The sequence below is a fragment of the Centruroides vittatus genome, unplaced genomic scaffold (genome assembly GCF_030686945.1).
Source record: "Centruroides vittatus isolate TY-2023 unplaced genomic scaffold, ASM3068694v2 contig_577, whole genome shotgun sequence".
In the NCBI taxonomy this organism is placed as follows: Eukaryota; Metazoa; Arthropoda; class Arachnida; order Scorpiones; family Buthidae; genus Centruroides; species Centruroides vittatus.
This window is the reverse complement of record NW_027122345.1, coordinates 240,478-263,284: the sequence shown is the minus strand read 5'-3', so window position 1 is coordinate 263,284 and position 22,807 is coordinate 240,478. Positions and strand designations below refer to the sequence as shown.

At 33.6% G+C, this 22,807-nt stretch overlaps 1 protein-coding gene across 2 annotated transcripts in view; it reads right to left on the bottom strand.

The window, feature by feature from the left end:
* The window catches only part of LOC136979074 (protein Wnt-5b-like), a 224,643-nt gene extending 205,683 nt beyond the window's left edge, over window positions 1-18,960 (bottom strand). The window contains exons 1-2 of one of the 2 annotated variants that reach the window (XM_067274978.1): window positions 18,889-18,960; window positions 18,405-18,774 (exon numbers count right to left, since the gene is read on the bottom strand). The gene's annotated coding sequence lies outside the window, so the exon portion shown is untranslated. Of the gene's footprint in view, window positions 1-911; window positions 984-18,404; window positions 18,775-18,888 lie in introns of those variants that run through there. The other variant, XM_067274977.1, reaches the window with a different exon arrangement.
* Window positions 18,961-22,807: the final 3,847 nt, after the last annotated feature.

Sequence of the window (22,807 nt, the reverse complement as noted above, 5' to 3'; positions counted from 1 at the left end):
TTGTTTTTAGAGAAATTATTTTATAATTTCTTTTAATTTACTTCTTGCGATGCCGTGTCTAATGATGGATTGCTAATTGAAAAAGCGCTTAACTCGAAAAATAAAAATAAGTGGACAAATCATAATTGGTTCTTTTGTGTCTTTTGTCAAAAGGCAATTTCAAAATTCTGTTATTCTCTTGGTGGCTATAATAAACTCTCTGTGAAGTAAATGGAGTGAGTGAACTTTGAGTGCTACAATGGCAGATGTAACGCTTTGTTAGGTAGGTCAAAGGTCAATTAAAACGAACCTCGACAGGGCGTTCTCCACTGTACTGGAAAAGGTAAAGGCAGAGTCGGATTGAAAAGGACTTTGAAACATTCTTTATAAAGCTGGGACTTGGAAAACGAAATTTATGGCATTCCATGATTTGAATACGTTAACGGTTGCTAAACAATTGTAGTAACCGCTTAGATTTATAATCTCTGTACAGTTTGGAGCAGCCAGTGTTTGGTTTAAAAAATACTCCAAATTTCGCTCTTGATTAATATTTTAATGAAAAATAGTAACATCATTAATATAATAAATTTTAAAAATATTCAACCAATAGAATTATACCAAATAATCACGTGTAACATCTTTCATGTAACCTTCATCCAACAAAGATTTCGTCCCCTTTACATTATATTGCAACATAATAAAAAAATATATAATTTTAATTATGTCAGAGTCAGAAACGTGCGACTTAATTATAATTAAGTGGCACGTTTTCTATATTTAACACAAAGTGTATCGTTGTGAAGAAAAAGTCGATATTAAAAGCTTCCGTATATAATAGCGAAAGAGAAATTGGAGAAGTGCACATCCGAAATTAATTAAATCGACACGCGGCCAAATAACAAGCGTAAGTGTAAGGTAAGAAACGTACTTACAAAGGAGCGGGTGGAGAGAGGAGAGTCTTTTCGTATCCAGTGCAACTAGCAACTGCCCAGCGTGCAGCCAACTCCTCGACTAAGAAGAACACGTGGCCAACACTAACTAGTGGAGGATAACGCCGCTTTCTAGCAGCACTACGGCTCTTTGATAATAACGAATCGTGATGGCTATAACAAGGATTAGCATGTAGAAGAGGGCCAACGACATAACACGGGTAACGATTCGCACGGAACCGAAGATGGATCGCCGACTCCTTTACACCGAAAGCGAAATTTGCATAAAAAACAAAGTTAAAACCAATTATCAGCTTCGTAAAACATTTTAAATGTAGGGAGGCACGATGTTAAGAAAAATCGCCCTAAGGTCAAACTGGTGCGTGCAGGTGTCGCGAAATCGGTCGTAGGTGGCCCACCCACAGGGTGAGTCTAGCGCATTTTTTCGTCAAAACGATTTCTATCCGATACGAGTGCATAGAAGCGAGCGGGCAAAAAAAAATATCCACTTCTCAGTAGAGAATTAATTTTTTCGTTCTCTAGAGACAGACAGTATTGTGATTATATAAATATTTAAACTGGGTGTTTACGGGATATGCGCATACTCTTCTACAAAGAGCGGCACCAGTTGCTACCAACTTTCCTTATCCATTATAGGGTTCCGTTTGAGTAAACACGTAATTTTATCCGCTACTTTTGAAAATATAAACATAAGGTTGTTATTTGAAAGAGAAAGAGAGTTTTTGAAAAATCATAAAATGGGAGCGAATGATTTCAAGACAATAAAACGCAGCCAATTTTACTATTTTGTTTTCTGTCGTGTTCGATGATAAAGCGACGTTTTCCGACTTTATTTTTTAATCTAGATTCGATTGGATATCGCGGAAGAGTGTCACGTGAAGTCGTTTGTGTCCGTGTGTATGTGGCCCGGTTCGTGTTACAGGCACTTGGAAAGAACGGCGTCGTTGGGACACTTTAGAGTGTTCTCTGTCGACGATAAGGAAGACCGTTGGGTCGCAGAAATATTTTGACGGCGTCAGGATACACATTCCAATTTCCTCGTTAATCACGAGTTGCGAGTAAAGAGGAAAAAGCCGTGAAAACTCGTGATTTTAAAACGCACCGATATAAAACAGCTGACAAATTTGCCAAAAGCATCCCTTCGCAGTCGCACGAAAAGCCTATTAAATTATAATGGCTTTATTGACCTTTTTAATAAGGAGTTTTAGCATATATGATTAATTTCCGTTGGATAAGTTGGCTACTGCATGCGAGAAACCTTTCTAAGTGGACGATATCGGAGTGGAAGTTCACGAACCAATCAGACCGTTACTCTTATGTGATACTTCCCAGAATGATGCAGCGAGTGACTGGCGAGACCCCGAGAGACCCGTGATTTACACAAGGGTATTAGACCTCTAATGAGGAGGTGGAGTTGGTGTGCAGAGGGGACACACTTCGTTCTAATACAAGAGGTCGTAATTCTCGCTGTAGGCTCTGTGGGAAGATACTGACTCGGCAGTCTCCGAATAGCGCAGGTAACCGGGAATAAATTCGTATCTCCCCGTGATTTAAGCAGCCTCTCATCTAAACTGAAGTGTGAAGAATTAAATTAATAATTGATGTAAATACAAAAAAATATTTTTAACTTTCACCCCGAATAAATTGCCGTGGCGCCATCTCTCTAGAAAATCAAATATTAAAATTGCGAATTTTATTTTTACTTTAAAAATAAATAAATTTAAATTATACTAAATTAGGGCAAATCACAGGAGCTTTCACCTCGAAACAAATAAATCTTTAACATACAATTTGTATACAAATCTGTGCATTGTGCATGATGTATAAAGTGTAAATAAATCTGTGGATAAACCTGTATGGCGTGTTAATATATCATTTAAAAAAATTAGAATGCTTCTGTCTAATTAGTAGAAATTAATCACAGTATCGCCTCACATCTCGACTTTAAAAAATCCAATAAAATTGCTAGAGCAAAAGCTTGAAATTCATAAAATAAGTCAACGAGGAGTATGTAATATATTCCAGATAAACTGTGCAATTATCGAATAAACTAACATAACGTTATCAGTTACTTTTATCTGCATAGTAATAAAGTTTTCTTTTTTATTTTCTAAGCAGATCTAGGAATGAATGAGTAAGGAAAGAGTTATTATAAATTTTTATTATTACATATTCAGCATTAGCTGTCAAATGAAAGTTTAGTGTCAATCGTGTCATCTTTGTCTGCATATAGAGAGAATAAGTTTTTGCAGAGGAGTAGCCTTGCTATCGCCTTTTCGTCTAGTTGGACGAATGCGACGACAGCTCTTTATCTCCTGCTCCTTTGACAACAGAGGGTGTAGCTGTCTTCGGGGCAAACGCCTAATCTCACCACTTAACGTTCAATCCTCTTCTAACAATGTTAAGATGGATGAAAATCTCCTTAACGAAACAAGGAGAATAAAATAGACGCAAATAGCGACAACCATTTCCGTTGCAACTGTCCGGAAATTGCTATCTGGCGCTTCTGATTTAAGAGACTCGTTTGTCGTGAAAACAATCAGTTGAAAAGGTAGGAGCTTCGACACTGTTTTAAGTCCATTTCTCGTCAATTTATAGTCCTTCGATGCGGAGTCGACAAATGTTGTAGAAAAGGACGAAAGCCACGTGTTCGGGGGAGAGACAGGAAAGATTCTGAGAAGCCTCTTTATCATCGGAGAACAGGAAGAAATCTCGCATCTGTTGATGTTACGTCACTTTTCGAGACAAAGATATTTTGTTGAGAGCATCCCATTGGATCGTCCCCCTCTTTGTAACACGATCTTCCCTACGCATAAACGAATCTCTTTAGAATATAAAATATTAAATTTCCTCCTATTCATTCTAGTAAAATACTACTTGGAGTTTTCCACTCTTTTTGTACATAATTTTATATTTTTAGACGTTTAAATAAATCTCTGACCTATTTGTCAAGCCGAGTTGTTGTATTGCGAAACGAACATTTTTATTAACTTTGTACGCTTGTAATTTCTTTTAATGGTTGAAATTTTTATGAAATAAAATTTCTACAAATGGTTTTTCCATACGAAGATATTTTCCACTATTTTATGAAAGTGTGTGTAAATTACTGCATATGACTGGAGAATAAAAGCTTTTGAATAATACATAGCATTAAAAAACTTTATAAGTGAAAAAGTTGGAAGTGAAATTCTTACTTTGGTAAATTCGCATTATTGTCACGTGGTATGATGTACGATGTACGGTGTCACGTTACGCGTGACGGTGATAAAGTACTCGTGATGCTGACACGAGAATGATAGGTTCGGAATATGGGAATTCCAGTCAGAATGACTAATGACAGAAAAGGAGACTCAAGAAAGGGTTGAGAAGTATTTCCAAACTAGTTTTGCGAAATTATGCCGAAATGGAATTCATAGCACAGGTGCAAGTAATTCTAATATTTTCCTTTCGAACTTAGGCATATTTTACATTTAAATATTGTGAATATATTTGAAGTGACATTAATAATAATGACAGTCACTTTTAACAATTCGTGTTAGGAAATTTCAGATTTGTTGAAATATAAACAAGATATTTTGAAGTAGATCATGTAAACACAAGAGAAGGAAAAGCTTACCTATCTGATGGCAGCACGCACTTTCATCTATTTAATATTCCTGACAAGCCGATGAAGTTTGGTTTTCACATCTGTCCATCCACCTACGTTACTTCCAGCAGACACACCTGGCATGCAAGATCCGACAGAAGATAAAAGAAAAGTCGAATTCCAAAATTTTACTTCTCACAACTCGACGTCGGAAGTACGCCCATGGGTGGCGTTTGTGCCCTTTCTCCTTTTCTTATTTTTTCAAATGAGCCAGCACCCACGGGCGTATCTGACGACACACCCCAGCTTCGAGATGACAACTAATGATTGGAAGAAAATCTGCTGATATCTACGTGAATTGAGGATAAATCTCCGAATTTCTCTTTTTCATCGATTTTCTAGCGATGACGATTGAACTAAATCTTCTCCAATTAGATAGAAGCTTTAGAAATTCGGCACGCGTTCAAATTAGCCGAGATTATATTTGCTTTTAAGAGTCTATAAAACTGACTTGTCGATAGGATCGACGATTTGTAAAATCCTCACAAAGATGAGAAGAATCTTAAAATGGAGCTACCGAGATGGCTATTCTCTTATCATCCGGGGCAATAATTTTTCGAAATCTACCTACCTTGTATTTTATGCTTTTCTAAAGCAGATTGAAGAGTAATAAAAAAAATGGCACAGGCAAAGCAAGATGCATGGCTTGCCTAGATCTCTTCATTATCCATCATTAATCACTAACGCCGGACATTATCATTAATAACGTTTATAAATGACATCCAAAAAACTACCGCATCTAAGATATTCTAAGATATTTCCCTTTAGAATTATAAATCAAAGGCTGAAATCAAGCGGACAACGTACTTGGATATCTGATGTCGGATTCTCCGATCTTCCGTAAGTCGACAACAGGCAGAAGGGTTGACATTAATGTTATATACAACGCGGGTCGTTGGAGAATGACACACCATTGTGATACGTGGTTATTTAAACGGACCACCCGGACTATGGGTTCCACCCGTCAAGAGCTAAAGCGCAAGACGCATATGTCATTAGATGCAACGTGCAAGAGATGAGGATGGAAGATAATCCGAACAGGATCAGTTCCGCCCTCTAAGCAGCTTTAGTTATAAGACCTTCCGTCCTGTGATAGATGGATATTGTAATCCGATGGTGTGTAAGAATTTACTTACACATCGAAAACGATGAGGTGTAATATGTCAGAAGTCGGACTTGTCTAAAATTGAATGACGCATCTCATATATTTTACAACAAATGTTCTTCCTTTTGACAGTTTCATTTTGTAAAACTACGATAAAAGTGATTCCGCATCGACCTATGAAAACAAACGTCGTCTAGAAACATTAATCAAGGATAGAACTAACTCTATAAAATTGGTTTTCCTTCCATTCTATTTTCAATTTTCAATCGGAGTAAACATAAAAGTTAAGCGTTTTATTCAACATCATATATCACGCGACACCAAACTCAAGCACGAAGACAACATTTTACATGTCCTGCTACTCATAATATTTTCATTACTCCTTCAGAGATTTTCCCCTAGAAAAAAATTGATGTTTAAAGCAGGGAATAATAAGCAGCATAATATTTAATTTCCCGTTAGAATACCTTTAACATCGCGTGACTACAGCCATCATTACCATTGATTACTGCGCGATTCACCATTTCAAATGAGATGTAATCCTTTAAATTCGATTTTAATAAAATATGAATTATTATCTAAAATAAATTAATTTAAAGTAGCTGCACGAACAGAATTGTTTTGAGTAGGCCCTATATATTCTACAAATCTGCTTTAAAATCGAGAAAATCGTAGATTTAGGGCCTACTTATCAGTAGCTTGCCATCAAAAAAGAATTTTCTAATCAGAAATATAAGAGAATCATTTTTGCTACATACAACAATATACAGAGGTTAAAAACTGTCATAATGCCAATCTCAGTTCACGTTTATAAAGCTATATCACGCAACAGAAATCTCCATCCATTTGACAAAGCGTGAGTGATGTACAATATGAGTACAATGATTGGAGAGACCATCACTCATATAAATAAAAGTGGATGAGATTTTTATGTTTGAAGAATTTTAACTTGATCTCTTTCGATTTTCTCAAGTATCTCCTCTCTGTCACGTATAACAGTGACAAATGATGGTGACATATGCCTAATGGACAATGTTCTTTTAATACACGAAATGGTCAAGAAAATTAAATCAATTTTTAATATATAAATATCTTTCGTAAATGCTAGAAAAGTTAAATAAACCGCGATAAAGTTAATAATAAGTATATTTAGTTAGGAAGAAAGAAAAAAATATTTGATATCGTGCTATTTTGTAACGTCAGAAATAATTAGTCTGGAAAAATGAATGGTGTAGAATTGTTTCGTAGACTGTTTTGAAAGGCCAAGTTGAAGCGCAATATCGACATCCAAATCTTATGTGGTATTCACAATCTAATCTACGCCCCAGTCGCACCCCCTCTTATTTTTGTCCTCCCCTTATCTTTCTGGCCATCTTCAGATTTCTCCCTCCGGTAGAAATGGGCGTTGTTGAAGTTAGTCGGAGCTTCCTGGATTGGACCTACATTTTAGTGTGGCTTTTTTTCTGATATTCCCTTACTTGTAGCTGTAAGATCCATCTCCACCTGTTAAATTCGATAAGAGCAGAGAATACGTCCATATTTGGCATACAAACATTTTCTAAGCTCTAACTTTGATTCGTATTTCTTACTACAATAAAATTTGGCCATCGTTATTATCTGTCTACCAATTTTACGGCAATTGGTTACCCGAATAGTGGTAACGGAATCCCATGAGTCACCACATCCATAACTCAATCTGGCCATCACCACAGGCAGCGGGGTGAGAGGGATGAGGATGGAATTATGAGGTCCATACGTTTTCCTGTAGGAAACAATGGAGGCGATTACACTTTGTAACATGGAAGGGATCTCGGGACAGATTAGGAGAGTGCTTTCCCTATTTAGGAGTCGATGGCCACCTAGGTCAGAGGTCTACCGGGAACGATTGTTAATACTTCAGGCAAACTTCAAATGTAAAATACGAAACACGTGGGGATTCCCTCTGTGATATGTCATAGAGGCCCCAAGAGGTCTATGACTAGGTATTCGCCATCTGTAGCATTGGAACCTTTTAAATAGCCAATGCTCACCCTTTGTTAGACAGACAGTAAGACACATAAATAGCATTTAATCTCGGTATACTGGTAGTAAGAAACCTATATTTAATCTGAACTAGCAATTCTAGAGAATTTTGATAGTTCAGTCATTTATAAAACACCTTTTTTTTACCAGATAAACATTTAAAAAAGTTAATGCATGTTTTATTTATCAGTCGCATAAATAAAAAAAATATCCAACAAGAACTGTATGTTACGTTTTGTAAATTTCATTAAAAGTTATGAGATAAGCCATTTATTAAATTCATTCACAAAGTGAAAATACGAATCGCTTGTGGCTTTTCTTTTTTGTTTTCATTTCGATCACGTCCTACATCAGAAAATCATTATTTAAAATAAATTCGGAGGGGAAAAAAGCACAGATTAGTGCTTTTATAAATTCAAAATTGTAAATAAGTTATATCAATAATGATTTGATATATGAATGACCTTGGAATAAAAGAACTTGAATGAGCAAAAACTTTCCCTTTCTTTTATTTTCCATAACACTTCATAGTCAAGTTACCATCGTCTATAACGAATGCATTCCAGATGTTGAGTTTTATCGTTCAAGTAGCCTTTACTAATAATGAAACATTAAAAATTAATAGACTTATCTGTAAATAATATATATAATTTATTATCAATTTAACATCCTTATAAAGTAATTGCGTTAAGTAAACATCAATGTCGTTTATTTATTGACCATACTCAAAAATAAAAATAATTAAGAACAGGTGTTCCAATTGAGTTAATAAGATGGCTGCCAATAATCATAAATTAATATTTTGACATCTGGGATAAATAATCATACAAAACTAATTTGTCAAGCGAACGAAATAGGTCTACTCGGTCGGTAAGATTTATCCGGTATTTTTAGCCAATATCATTAAATTTCTTAGTAAAATGAAAGTTTTCTCTGTTGATTCTGCTTAGCCCCAGGCTCTTCTTTGCAGAAAATTTATCATTCCAAGATACGCTTCATTTATTTAAATTAAATTGCTGTCTGCCTTTTATTAATTATAATTAAAGCTTCGTTTCCATTTCTAGCAAGTAACATTTAATATATGTAATATTTTTCGAATAGCGTTTGGTCATACTTTAGGGAATTCGGGCCTACGAAATAAATTGGAATGGTTGTGTTGGATAAATTTATATAGGATTTGTTTGTTACAATATCGAAAGTATTTGGAGTTAAAGTGGAGCACGTCTGAGGCTAGACTTTGCGCATTGCACTCGGACAGTTTGAAGAATTGCAGAATATCAAATGTTGTTTCTTATTGGATTATTTAGAAAAGGTAAGTACTCGAAGCGCGCCTCGTATCTGTTAATAATTTGGAGCAAACCTCGTTGCTCTTCCAGCTTTTAAGAGATTGCCAAGTTCGGCTTTTGCCTTTAATCCCCGCAACCCATCCAATTAACTTAACAACAAGGCTAATTAGCAGAGAAACTATCTCCGGCAGGCAATTAATTCAGAGTTTCGTTTGGCTTTTCCGGGCGAAGGTCGTTTCAAGGTCGCTATTTGACATCAGCAGAGAAGAGTTTTGCAAACATTTCGAAAGAGAGTCGTTGGGATGAAGTGCTATTAATATCACTTTTCTATCTAATGGGAAAACAATTTGGCAGTTAGATAATGGCGGCGGGACAGTAACAGATGTTTAGGACTCACCCCAACTGTAAAGGAGCCCAAGAGCTTTTATCTCACAATCCGCCTAAACGAGAAAATAATGCGAAAGATATCTCGGAGATTTTTCCCTCTAGTGACGTCATTTGCCCGGAAGGAAAGCATTTCCTCCGTTTTATGTCAAGTTTAAATTGACGCTATTTATGTCCCCGGAGCCCGGTCCGAATCAATTTTTCATCCTGTCGTTAATTCCGTCGGATTGCAATTATTCTCTGGCCGTAAGTGAAATTTAATGTGGGCAAACAATAAGAATCTACGGAATTTTCCAGAAGATTGATTGACAACAATCTCGCATGCTTGGGTGCCGAAGCGCCGACTTTCGAGAAAATGTCACGACCACCCACCAAACAAGTGGAACAATCGACTCTAACAACTCATCGTAACTCAGGACATCTGTCATAGTGCCATCTGTTGGATTCTTTAGATACTACTTCACCCGCTGCCAAATCATCCTCTTCTCTGCAATTAAATCAAACTCTCAGCTGTTTCCACTGATCAAATTCATTGCTTCACGACCAGGCCGTGCCGATGCACCAGTTTCTCCATAAAATGTTCAAATTATCCAACATCCTTCTTCAATTTAAGCGCGAGATTGTACCGAGATCATCCGTATTCTTATCTCGATTGTGAATTTCCTTCTTACTACTCGTTTATCACCGCTAATACTTTCGACACATCGCTGACACTCCGGACATTGCATCTTACAAAGAAAGGAATGATTGAGGAGACACTTTCGTAGATTGTGTGCACCCTTAAAACAAAAGTAGTTTTCTAGAAACGTGGGTCGATCGCATTCCTCCCGTGCCACTTTCATTTCTTTTACGCGCTACAATCAACGCGTATCGCATTACGCGCCTTTTTGATATTTAAATTTATGATCCAGTTCTATCAGTTTAAATTAAGTAAACACCGATAACGTCTTCATAACTTTTTATTTATGTACAGTTGCGTTCGACAAGCGTAATTGGTAGCATGGATCGCAAAGAGCATAAAGTTTCTAGCGCTCAAAGAAAACTGATTTCGTATATTTCTTCTCCAAATCTGTTAAACACCTAATATAATAGAACAAATTGAATAAACCGAAGATTAAATCCAGCAGAGGACACATTAAGCAGCATGTATTTAATATCTTACATTAAGAAAATAAAAATGTTTTGAGTGATCTCAATCGAGAATTTAGAAAATCCCTAATTATCAAGCGAAGTTCACGAGTTTCGCTTTTGGTTACATCAAAACAAATTGACTTTGATTAGATTTAATTGCAGTTAGATAACCCCACTTCCTTCAGATAATTATTTAGCAAAGGGCAAATGATTTAACAGTAATTAACTTTTACTTGATAATATGGTTTTTAAATTATCTCCTAACTTAAAATAGCGCCTGCTTTTCAGAGAAGTTTCGGATTTTAATGAGGTAGCCTACACTATATTTACAATATTTAAATAAATGCATATATATATATTTAGAATGAATCTCCGTAAAAATAATGATTTCCTGTTGGAAGAAAATGAATGAATCTAAGTCTCCTGCCTTGAACTGGCCTAAATAACTTTCATCATACTACAGGTAGGCCTATAACAATTTAGGAGAGCAATAAATTATCTAAAAGAAAACTGAAATAAATCGCTGAAATTAATCTCTTTACGATACAATAAGTATTATAGTAATAAAATTAATGGGAATCTCTATGACTATAGATAAATTATACCTTATTAAATGTATAAATGCGGCTCACTGTACTTATCTGCATTAAGATTCTTTAACAATAATATGTTTTAAAAGTTTACAAAATATCCACACGCCTTACTATAATGATTTTGGGCACTTGATAGATCCAGTAAAATCCTGTTTGATAGTCTTGCCAAGTATTTTGAAAGTTTTGTGTTAATTATCGATTCCTCGATACCTTCGGGTAAATTCTTTCCACTTTACGAGACCTCCCGCGATGAGATTTTATTTTTCTCTTAAACCACCCTTCGATTCACGAAGTAACCAGCATCGGTTTAAACTTTAATAGACGGGCAAGTATTTTGATCATATATTGCGGTCTCTATAACCAAAGAATACTACAAAAACAAAACAATAGCTCTTACTACATGCTCAAATTCATTATAAATAAGCTATTATAAATATTTTCCTATATAAAGTTCTAATAAATATTTAATATTTAGAAAAATTTAAAAAACTACAAATTACATAAAAAGCATTCTATGATTTAAAACGAAATTTCCTTTATATTCTTTCGCATTTTAAGCTATTCCTTAAATATTGACTACGCATCAAATTCCACGAACTAGAAATTAAAATTAACTGTATATTAATCTAAGTTTATACTTAATTATCAAGATATCCTTTTAAATAGATTCTTAAAATGTCTTTCTAACTCATTAACAATCTACAACTTAATTAAATACTTAGAACAGAAGACCCGGTGATGGCCATTGATAGTCGTTAATAGATCGTTTAATCGTTAATTTCTGATATATTTGTAAATGAATACCTTTCAATTCCAGTCTTATGAAGATAAATTATACCTACACCTCACCATAAAGATAAGATAGTAAGCCCACCTTTTAAATACTGTAGCATCGTTGCAGAACGGCAGTAACTCCATCATGGAAATAAAATGCCATTTGCTTCCATCTAAAAACTTATTATTTTAACATTAAATAATAAAATTAATAAATAGTTTTGCTTTATAGCCTATACAAAAAATTACTACCCAAAATACTTGAAAAAAGGGCAATATAAGAAACTAAACTACTTGGTTAATTTTCAAAATATTTTTACTTCAATGACTTTATTTTTTAGAATTATCTTTCGGCTAAAATTTTAATTTTTTAAAAAATTTATTAAATAAAAAAATAAAGCTTTACGACATTTTTGCCAAGCAAGTACCGTAGACACAGGGAGGAAGAACACGGATATGTGTTTTTTTTTTTTTTTCACTCTTTAATAATAACATTTTAAACAAAGTAATTAATGAAATGTTTGTTTTATAGTAGTAATTTCAGTTTTTTTTCTAATATTTAGCTTTAAATAAATTTATAAATTTGCATTATTTGCAAAACTTTTCTTACATGCAAAAGTATGGGAGATTAGAAGCGAGAATAAATTAAAAATCTCTTGCATTTATGTATAAGTTAACTGATAAAGAAGCACTATTATGTGTATTTTTTAATTATAAACGTTTATGCAAGTACTAGGGATTCTTCAAATAAAAATAAACCATTAAAAACTCTAGATACAGTAGTTAATATTCATTTCGTCCTTCAAACATTCTATTCTACCTGATCTCTCTCAGCGCCTGCTTTAGTAATTGCACCAGAAGTATATAAATTACCTGTCACACGTCTGTAAGCCTTTCAAAAAAGCGACAGCTTTGTCAAACAGGTCTGAGTTAAATCTATGGATAAAAAAGTGATGTCCGTGGGAGACGTCTGCCAATTAGCATTAGATTTTCCTCTTAACCCGCGAAGAAGCCAGTCCAGACATACCCTTCGATCTCTTATGAATCTTGCAGCAATAGTAATTTGATATTTCTTTGTGAACCTAGAAACGGACAATTTACTCTATCTGTTGCTGTAATTTTTAGAAAATCTACTCTCTTAAATTCGAAGAAGTGTTTATTTTTCCGTGTTTTTAATGGCTTCCCTTTTTTATGTTCGTAAAATTGTTGTAGTGGAAGCGTTTAAAGCTTATTAAGATTTTCATTAATGGGTCAAAATAGCCTTTTTTCCCCTATCCATTGGCGGTTAATTATATGTTTGTAGCGATTATGTTAATTATATATCCCAAAGTCTTGCTCCGAATAAGGAAATTTTAGATGCCAGACTTCAATCTTTACGAATGATTATCAAATATAAATGAATAATAAATGTTGATTTTTTTCTCTACTTTTAGCACTCATTGGTAGTATAATTGCTTAAAACTGGACGCTTACAGAATATACTTTTGTAAAAAAAATTGATGAAAGGTTCGACAATGATGAAGTTGTCTTGCCACATGTTTCGTTTCGACTGTTTAACGCTCCGACAAATCCTCGATGGAAAGTGATAAAATTACATATCAAATGTTAAGTATTTTGTAATTTTTAATAAGATCTTCAATCAAATTTAAAAGTGTGGTTGGTTGAGATCAAATTCGGCTGTAGAATTATTAACTCCATCGTTAAGTTAAAAATATGATATAATTAAGCTGTATTGTCTGTAATTTGCTGATATAAGCAATTCTATTATGATGGATGATGTCGAATTGGCACATCCAAGCTTGGCACTTGCCTGCTTTGCAGAAGTGGCCACTTTGGAGGAGTCATTAAAGTAAAGGCTGTTATTGTTCATGCACTAACTGGAACCATCGACGCTCACAAAGTCACCGTCAAATATTTTTGCCTGAATGACATCTGTTCATTCTTTATTTTTCAGTCTGTTCACGTGTTTCTGTGACAGAGACAACACTACCGCTTTGTCGATTTTCAATGAAGTTTTTACATCGCATACGTAGTATATTCAGACCTACTTACTCAACCAACAGCACATGTTTATAAACTTTAATATATACAAAATTTAGTGAAACAAAAAGATTTCGATAGACATAAATCGAAAACCTGAGTATAATATAATTGGTATTTAAATTGACACGACTTAATTTAGAAAACAGATTTTAATTCTTATTTTTAAGTTCTTACTTCTAATCAATAACTCGATTTTTATTTTTTAATATAATATAATTTACATTGAACATGGGCTACTTGATAAAGTTCAGAAATCGTAAAAAAAATGTATACATAAAGTGGGTAGAGTCTGGTAATTAATTAATTCAAAATTTAGTGCTAAAAATTGATTATTGAAGGGATCAGCTAGCTTGTTAATATGCTAAAAACGTTAGAACTTTTATCGATCAAGGTAAATCAACAGCATCTGATAATTTGGTGGTCAGCAGGTGGTCGTAGGGGACAAACTCCTCCTCGACCTGTTCTACCTTCACCCAAATCTATCCCACTACATTTAACACCTCCCGATAACGGCGACCACCACATCGTTAAGGTGTCATTGTTGTTCGGGGCATTCTCCTGCTAATAATTCACTTCGGCCAACGACCGAAAGATTTACCCTCCTCGCGCGACAATGCAATCGAAGCTGCCTTATTTTACTCGTAGAAAATTCACAAGAATAAAAAAAAATCTTTCCATCCTCCTCGAGCCCCACTGAATGCTAATTCTAGTAAACTGATAGCAAATCTTTAGCACTTCAGCGAGGTCGCGACTCACAGCTTGAGCACTGCCGATTTAAAGTATCTTGATTAACTGATATCCACATAATTTGGGATGCCGACGAGTTGATCAGAATTAAAATAAATCTTTTTATTTATAGGGACTTTATAAAAGTAGAATGTAGGCCATTGAATATTTTTATTGGATTTGTAAAAAGTCTGCGTTTCGCATTTAACTATTGCATCAAAAGTGTAATTGACGTTTTTATTAGGAAAACAATTTAGAACGTGAAGAATGACGAAAACGAAAAGCTGACAGCGCAAAGAGGCTGAAGTGATCTATGGCGCCATGTTTTAGATGATGAATAGCTTCTGACTGGCAGAGGAAGAATGGTGCGGTGATGAATACGTATGATTAGAGAACATCAACTATTAGTCTAAGTTGTTGACTTTAAATAGCTAAACTTAAATACTTTATTAACGCACGCGAAAGATATTTATTTAACAGTAAAGAAAACAAACACTACAAATTGCCGTAGACTTATAAAATAATTAAGTTATAAGGTTGTATATAATAAGTTAGAAGGACGAAGCACCCTTAAATAAAGTTCGACTAAGTATTTCTTTCTTTTTTTTAAAACACGAATGATAATCTTTAAAGCTCTTTCAAGGCTTTCAGCATCTTCTGGAAAACGATCGTAGGAGATTACTAATGAGTAGAAAGGGAAGATATGCAAATTGAGCTGTCAGTGGCCGGTTGGAGGGCAAGTCAACATGTACGAAGCCTGCATACTCGCTATGACACCTGTGACAGAGGACGGAATCGACCCCGAAGCATTTCACAGATGGGATGATAACCTCCATCTACTCACAGATCCTGCAAATTAATGACCCGGTCTAGGAGACGCGTGGTGCAAAGACTGATGGATGATTTGTTGGAAATACACTAACACGTGATGCAGAATGTACTCTTATCAATAATCGTTTACTTTTTTTTAAATCACTTTTATAATTTATCAGCCGCTTTTTTATTTCGAGTAACTTTCATAATTATATTTTCCTAAATGTTGCCCGCATCCATCATTAAATGAATACAATCGAAATAAGAATCTGTAAAGCAAACACTTCATTGTGAGCGATAAAAGAATTATAAAAGTTTAATTATTACTCTTAACAGTTCGTTTTCTTCCCTTAAACATATTTAAATCTTAACATCTTATCTGTTATAGAGATACGAAAATATTCTTGGAAGAAAATATTAACAAAACGGGTTTTTAAGCCTTTCGGAACGAGTAGGAAAGGTAATGAAGAAAAAAATTTACATGAAGTTTTAGCAAAGTAAATTAATTTTACAACTTTAATAACATATTCCGTCTATAATAATTTCACATGATTTATTTGCTGTTTTAAACTGATGCTTGAATGTATATATAATCGAATAATTTTCGAAGTCACGACCCGAAGATCACTAAGCGCATATAGATTAAAGTAAAATTATTCTTCCGATATATCATACATATTTCCATTTAATATTTTTATATCGGTAATTAAGCGCTTAATTACTTTAAACCTTTATTAACGAGCGATCCTATATTTTAAACTTGTGTTCCCTCAATCAACGTTAAAAATTACGATATTTAGTTGAAAATTTTTAATTTATTTGTATTAAAATGCTACGAATCGACCATTAAAATAGTTTCTACACATTTCTGTTATATAAATGATAAACTTTATTTAACTTACATCTTGCTGAATAACAATGATAATGAAAATCCTATGGACTTCTTTCAGTCAACTGCAAGAACGAATACGCAATTTTGCAGAATTTAAACACGTAAATGCTTTATTTAAATAAATTTAATCTTTAACATAATTAGAATTCAGCAAAATTTTAAGTATTTATTTCAATTTCGCTCAAATTAAAAGAAATATTTTGTTAATTCTTATACTAGAAACTGTTCAGAATTAAACAAAGATTGAAGTGTATTACGTTTTTCATATTAGCCTTAAAATATAATTATCGGACTTTCCTTCTTTAAGAAAAACAAACAAAAATAATTCATATGTGAAATAATTATTCTGTAGGTTAATAAGTACTTTCATCCTGTTCTTTCACCTCACACATGATAATTACAGTAATCAGAATAAAGTTTCGAATATATTTTGGCGTAAACAACGACCCATATTTGTTTAATTATATAATTTTCTAGTTCAAAAAATCTTATAAAGATCTGAGAAATAGGCTATTGGAATTTTGTTCAGTCGTGGAATAGAAGATGAAAAATAGTCGACTGTTCACACCCTATTTGACCTTGGACCAAGTATCATCCATCTCTCTATATTCCTCCTTTTCCATTTTGAAATCGGAACATCCATATAATGAAATCGCCGTTAAAATACACCAAAGATAAATGAAATTTTAGCAAAATTTCAACGAAATTCTACAGGTGTCATAATAAATGCCTCCTCCTTTTTGCTTGTGCCAAGCTTTGGAATTTGGAGAAAAATCCAAATAAGATTTTTTGAAGAAAATATTAAAAGAAATAAAATAAGTTATGCTACAATTTATTACAGAATTGTTTAAATTATTAATATCTCTTACATCACGTTTTTGCGTCGTTAATTTCCTTTCGAATGACGTTTGGTTACATTTAGAATCAAAAGTAACACGATATTTTATATAAAACATGATAAAAGTAACAAAATAAAATTACATTAAACTCGTATTTCTAATTCAATATTTAAAAAAAGGAACAAAATACCTGCTTATCATGATTTTATGACGTTCAAAAACAGTTTGAATAGATTTTTCAATAACGTTAAGAGGCTTTAATAAAAAGTCAATCGTGATGTTATTTTATAACGCTATTAATAGAGTCACATCGTAAAATATACGAATATAAAAAAAGAGATGTAAAAAAGCAATTTGCACTTATAATTCATCAATAATAATTTAATTTTGCTTAAAGACAAGAGAAACCTTTTAGAAATATCTATCCTACAGGCCTATATTAAATTTCATGGCCTAAATCTTTAATTAAGAGCCATTTATGCAAAAATCCCTTCTAAAATGTATTAATGGCGTCCATAAAACTTCAGTGCCAATAATAATTACATAGCGCGCAAAACAAAACAAGCGTTGAATGTTAATTAAACACCAAGCAGTTCTTATTATTCAAAACGTCCCCCTCGATAATTAGACGATAGAAATAATCTCGAGTTTAATCACAATTACTTCAAAATAATTACATTACTATAAATGGATACTTTTTCAATATTTCGCATGTCGATATCGATAAACGATAACGCTTTCTAATGGCTTTGGCGGACTCGAGACACTCCTAAATTCGACGGTCGTTATACTATTTTAAAATATTCAATAGTATACGGTTCACGTGACAAACACGCGACTTTAACACCCCATGGTGTACGCGCGTTATCGTCTTAACTTATGTTTCTATCCGTCTCACCTGTCACCTTCCACAGGTATCGAAATATCTCAACTCGTTCGTCTCTGTAGTTAGAGAGAAAACAAGAAAAAGGCCGGACGACACGACTCTAATCGATGTATACATCTGTTCAAATCATCATTAATTAATAATTAGAGTTAGATGGCCGGATACTGTTTTCCCTTCTTTCGTCCATTTGCCTTCATAATAGAAACGAAGGTTACAAGTGAATAAAAAGAGGATAATAAGAGTAAAAAGGGTCGTCATCCTTTACTTACGGGAGGCTGTTCAACCTTAATTAAGCAAGCCAAAGGTGTAAAGTAATCCTTCATAGTTTAACTTACCGACACGTTTCTGTCCCGCAGCACTCGTCCTACAACTTGGCTCGGCACCTCAAAACAGTGGACTGTCCACGACGTTTATTCCCGCACAGCGCCAGCCACACTGAGGAGAAGAATGCCACCTTTTTCTCTCCCGAACCGAACGGAGGATAATCGGAACGGGAGCAGTCAACAGCGCCGCCTTCGGACGAAGGGGTGAGAAATTGCTCTTCGAGGCAACCTGCCGATTTAACTCCCCTTTAAACCACAGGTTACCGAGCCAGCTTTAACGTCGGTTTCTCGAATTTAACTCAAAATAAATTACAGGCCGATAATAAATTGCGCGAGATGCCTTCACGGTGGTCTTGGATAATCGACTGGTAATAGGCAACGTCTGTAACAAGAAAAGTAAATAGGCTAAAGTTTCCGATGACAAATGGCCGAAAAACTGGTTAGCACGGTCCAATCGCTGCATAAGTAATTCGATATTTACTAGACGACTACTTACACAATCGAACGGTATATATTAACACTTATCTACCTTTCGATCTTTCGCCTGTAATTTCCTTCGCTTCATTTCCATTGCTTATTGCTTGTCTACCAATTTACAATTCTTTAGCACGAATTCCAAAATCCGACAGTGGAAGATGTGACTCATGACTGTCTTCTTCCTTTTCTAGTAAATAAATATCCAAGAATGCGGCCGTTTAAGGTCGATAATCAAAGTCGAAAGTTTTAATAAAACAAGCAAAATTTTTAAAAAATTAACACTCGCACAAGGTGATGTGCATTTTACACAATAGAATTAATTAGTCTCAAGAGAATGAAAATAACTTAATAAAAAAAATTCTAAGATGATATTCATCAAGGTCATGTTTGTAATGAAAGTCGTTCTTAAAGAATACGAGTGCTTTACAACGATCGAAAATTATTCAAATGCTGTCTTTCAATCACTTAAAATGATCTTTATTTTATATAAATTTTAATGTTATTTATTCGAACTGTCAGGATATTTTAAATATATAAATAAGAAAATTTAGAGCACTATGAAATTTGTATATATTTGGGCCTCTGCAGGGCCTATAATTAAAACTTAAATAAAAAGAAATATTACAAAAAAGCTATTTATTAAAGCAGCCGTTTGTTTAGATTTAAATTGTAAGCATAGTAAATTAACACACCATTAAAATTAAATGTTATTTTTAAACCGTATAATCTCAGATATTAGTTTCATTTTAAATTTAAATTATTAATTTATAAATGATTGGCTATTGTAATAAAGTAAAATTATTACATAGAAACAACACTGAAACTTTAAAAGATCTATTTTGTTTCAAAATTACTGAATTAATGGATAAAGAAATAAAATTTAATAGGATATAAAGAAAAAATAATAAAGATTTATTACAAGGCAATGCAACAAAATAAGATAATAGTATTATAAGTTTATTATGTTTGCTTCAATTCAATCATTGAAGTGGTCCAATTTTTAAAGTAATGTTCAATAAAAGGAAGAATATTGCATATACATTGGACAATGAAACTATCTTTTGAATATAATTCTATAATTACAGACATTTTTGGCAATTTAAAAAAGTGTTTTGATAATGTGTTCAATAAAATACAAATAGGAATTATTCTCTGTAAAGTATACTCGTAATTCGACTATAAAATAAGTAATGTATAAGTAATTTCGTTTTACTTAATTTATTATGTAATTATAGTTTCAGCGCTAACTGCTGATATATTTAGTAGTTCAGAAACATTTCAAGACACAATGAAGACATTTCCTTAGTACTAAAACTTACCACTACGGCACTTTTGGCGCTACAAGCAACAAACATTTCATTTATACACAATTCGTCAAATAAGAGTAATGTAGGGAATAATGCTCAATGTGGTCCCATTTTGAAGGTGAGAAACTTGAAGGCGATGAACAGCGTGTTCAACGGCCGATGGTGATAGACACTCTGTGATGCTTCTCACATGCAGTGCGATGCTGTCTTTTGAAGCAGCCAAATTTGCAACATTTTCTCGATAAATCTCATTTTAAGTGGCCCAAAGCCAAAAATCGTACTGATTAAGATTCAAAGAGCCAAAAATGCCGTAGTCCTGAAATGTCATCATTACAAATCTGATTGCATTTGGACTGCTAAGGTCTCTCTAGACAGCGTTGAATGGGGGATACTTTAATTACACCATCTGGTATTACAATATGTTGATAATTCTGTTTAGAAAAGCATACTTTTTCGATAAATTCACCCTTTATATTTTCAGTGAAGGTTACGCTATAATTTATATTATTAAAAACATATTGTTTAAAAAGAACTTGCTGTTTTCATTTAATTATGTCCAATGACTTACAGATTACAGAAAAATTTGCACATTTCATTTACAACAAAGTCAATGGTTACAAATTGTGAAAATTGATGTATTTAACTGAAACGAGTTAAATACATCGGAGTAAATAATTACAGTAATTCAAGAAGTTAGTGTAGCACTAAAAGCAGTTTTGTTGTAAATTTTAGTAAATTGCATAATGAGAATAGTGTTGTTTCTAATGGGAGAAACCGTTATAATTTAACAAATCACAAGTGATCTTATATTTCAAATATACCGAGAATTAATAAAATGCTATTAACACATCTCGCTATTAATAAATTAACTTAAACGTATTAGACTGAACTTCTACCATTTCTTAGATCATCAGTTTATTATTTACGTGTCTGGGGATTCTTCGAATAAATGTATTGTGAAAAAATATGAAAATTTGATTTTATAATATGATCATTAATATATATATTTGTAGAACGGCCGGCTGGTCTATGACCTGGGGACCCAGGATCGAGTCCAAGCAAGCGAGGTAGTTCGTCTCTGTCCCTGTCCCTCACCACCCAACCGCCCCCATTATGGGCCTGGTCGAACTTCCAATGATTTGGTTTGATGTGATATGGCAACGCAACACAAGAGCGATCTGCTAAGGATGGATGTCTCCCAAGAGGACTTTTTCTATGGGAAACTGGTCCCTATTTAGATGTTAAATACGAGAAGAAAAATACTACGTATTCGTGCGCCAATCCGCGACCACCAATGTTTAGTGGTTCATCTACTCGGACCATTGGTGGTACCATTGATGGGTATAATTAAAAACAGGCCCCGTCAGTGTCCGTAAGGGAAGAGTCAAAATGTATATGTAAATTTTAAAGTAGAAGTATTTGAAGTTTGAACCTTTTTTGCAATCTTTTGCAGATCGAACCAAATTTTCATGTCAAAAACTTGTCTCTAGGCCCCAACTGTTCATAAAATTACAAAACTTTACGTTAACAGAAAAACAGAATGATGATTATTAAAGTAAACAGCAGGTTAATGTAAAAAAACAAAAAAATTAGCGAGAAAAATGCAGATAGATCCGGTTCTCACCCCACGATATAGGCTATATATTTGTATTAGTAAGAACTTTTAAAAAGCAAAAATTAAAATTACAACAATATTAATTTGGTTTAAAATCAGTTACATGAATTTGGAAAAATGAAATTATTATTACAATATAGTATTACAAATAAAGTATATATTTAAATCTTTTTTACAACCAGGTGGTGCCACATAACATCTCAAAACCAAAATTTAAATATTTAAAATAAGAATATTCCTCAATGAATTTTGATACCTACATCGGGCTTTATACCGAAATTCCTTCGATACATCGACAATTGAAAAATTTCGATAAATACCGTAAATTATCGATTGTCGAAATACCGAATATCGTTATCGTAAACGTATATCTATTTCTGTTTCACCGGCAGAGCACTGTACAAACCTAATTAGGTACTAGTTATGCGAATACAATATCCGTTAGAAAATATTTGCTGAACTTTTAAAGTCATTTCTTCGATGTCAGAGGGTCCATGAACGCGTAATTAAAGGGGAGGAGATTTGCCAAAAGTACATCAAGATAAAAAGTAGGAGAATGGCTCAAAAATTGTAACGTAATTGATGAATGACCCATTAACTGGAAAAGTCTTAATATATAGATATATTCTTCCATGTTGGGCTTGAAAATGGTCGAGAATGTACGAACCTGTATTAAAGATCGACAAAAATATATCTTCACGCATCACACAGACGAGATAATGAAAGTTATTTTAACCTATATATTTTCGTATCGAGGTAACTAATATTTTTGATATGAACTTACTCCTACTACTTTCACTTATACACTATGGAAAAATAATTGTCCCGTATTATAAATTAGCATTATTCGTAAGTTTAATGTCTAGTTACAATTTTATGATCGCAGGATTAACAGAATAAGGGCAACGCAACACATCTGCCAAGGGAAAATACATCTCAGAAAGGATCTCTCTATGGACAACTGGTCTTATTTGGGCGTTAAACACGCAAAGAAAATCCGGAAAACTCAACATGGC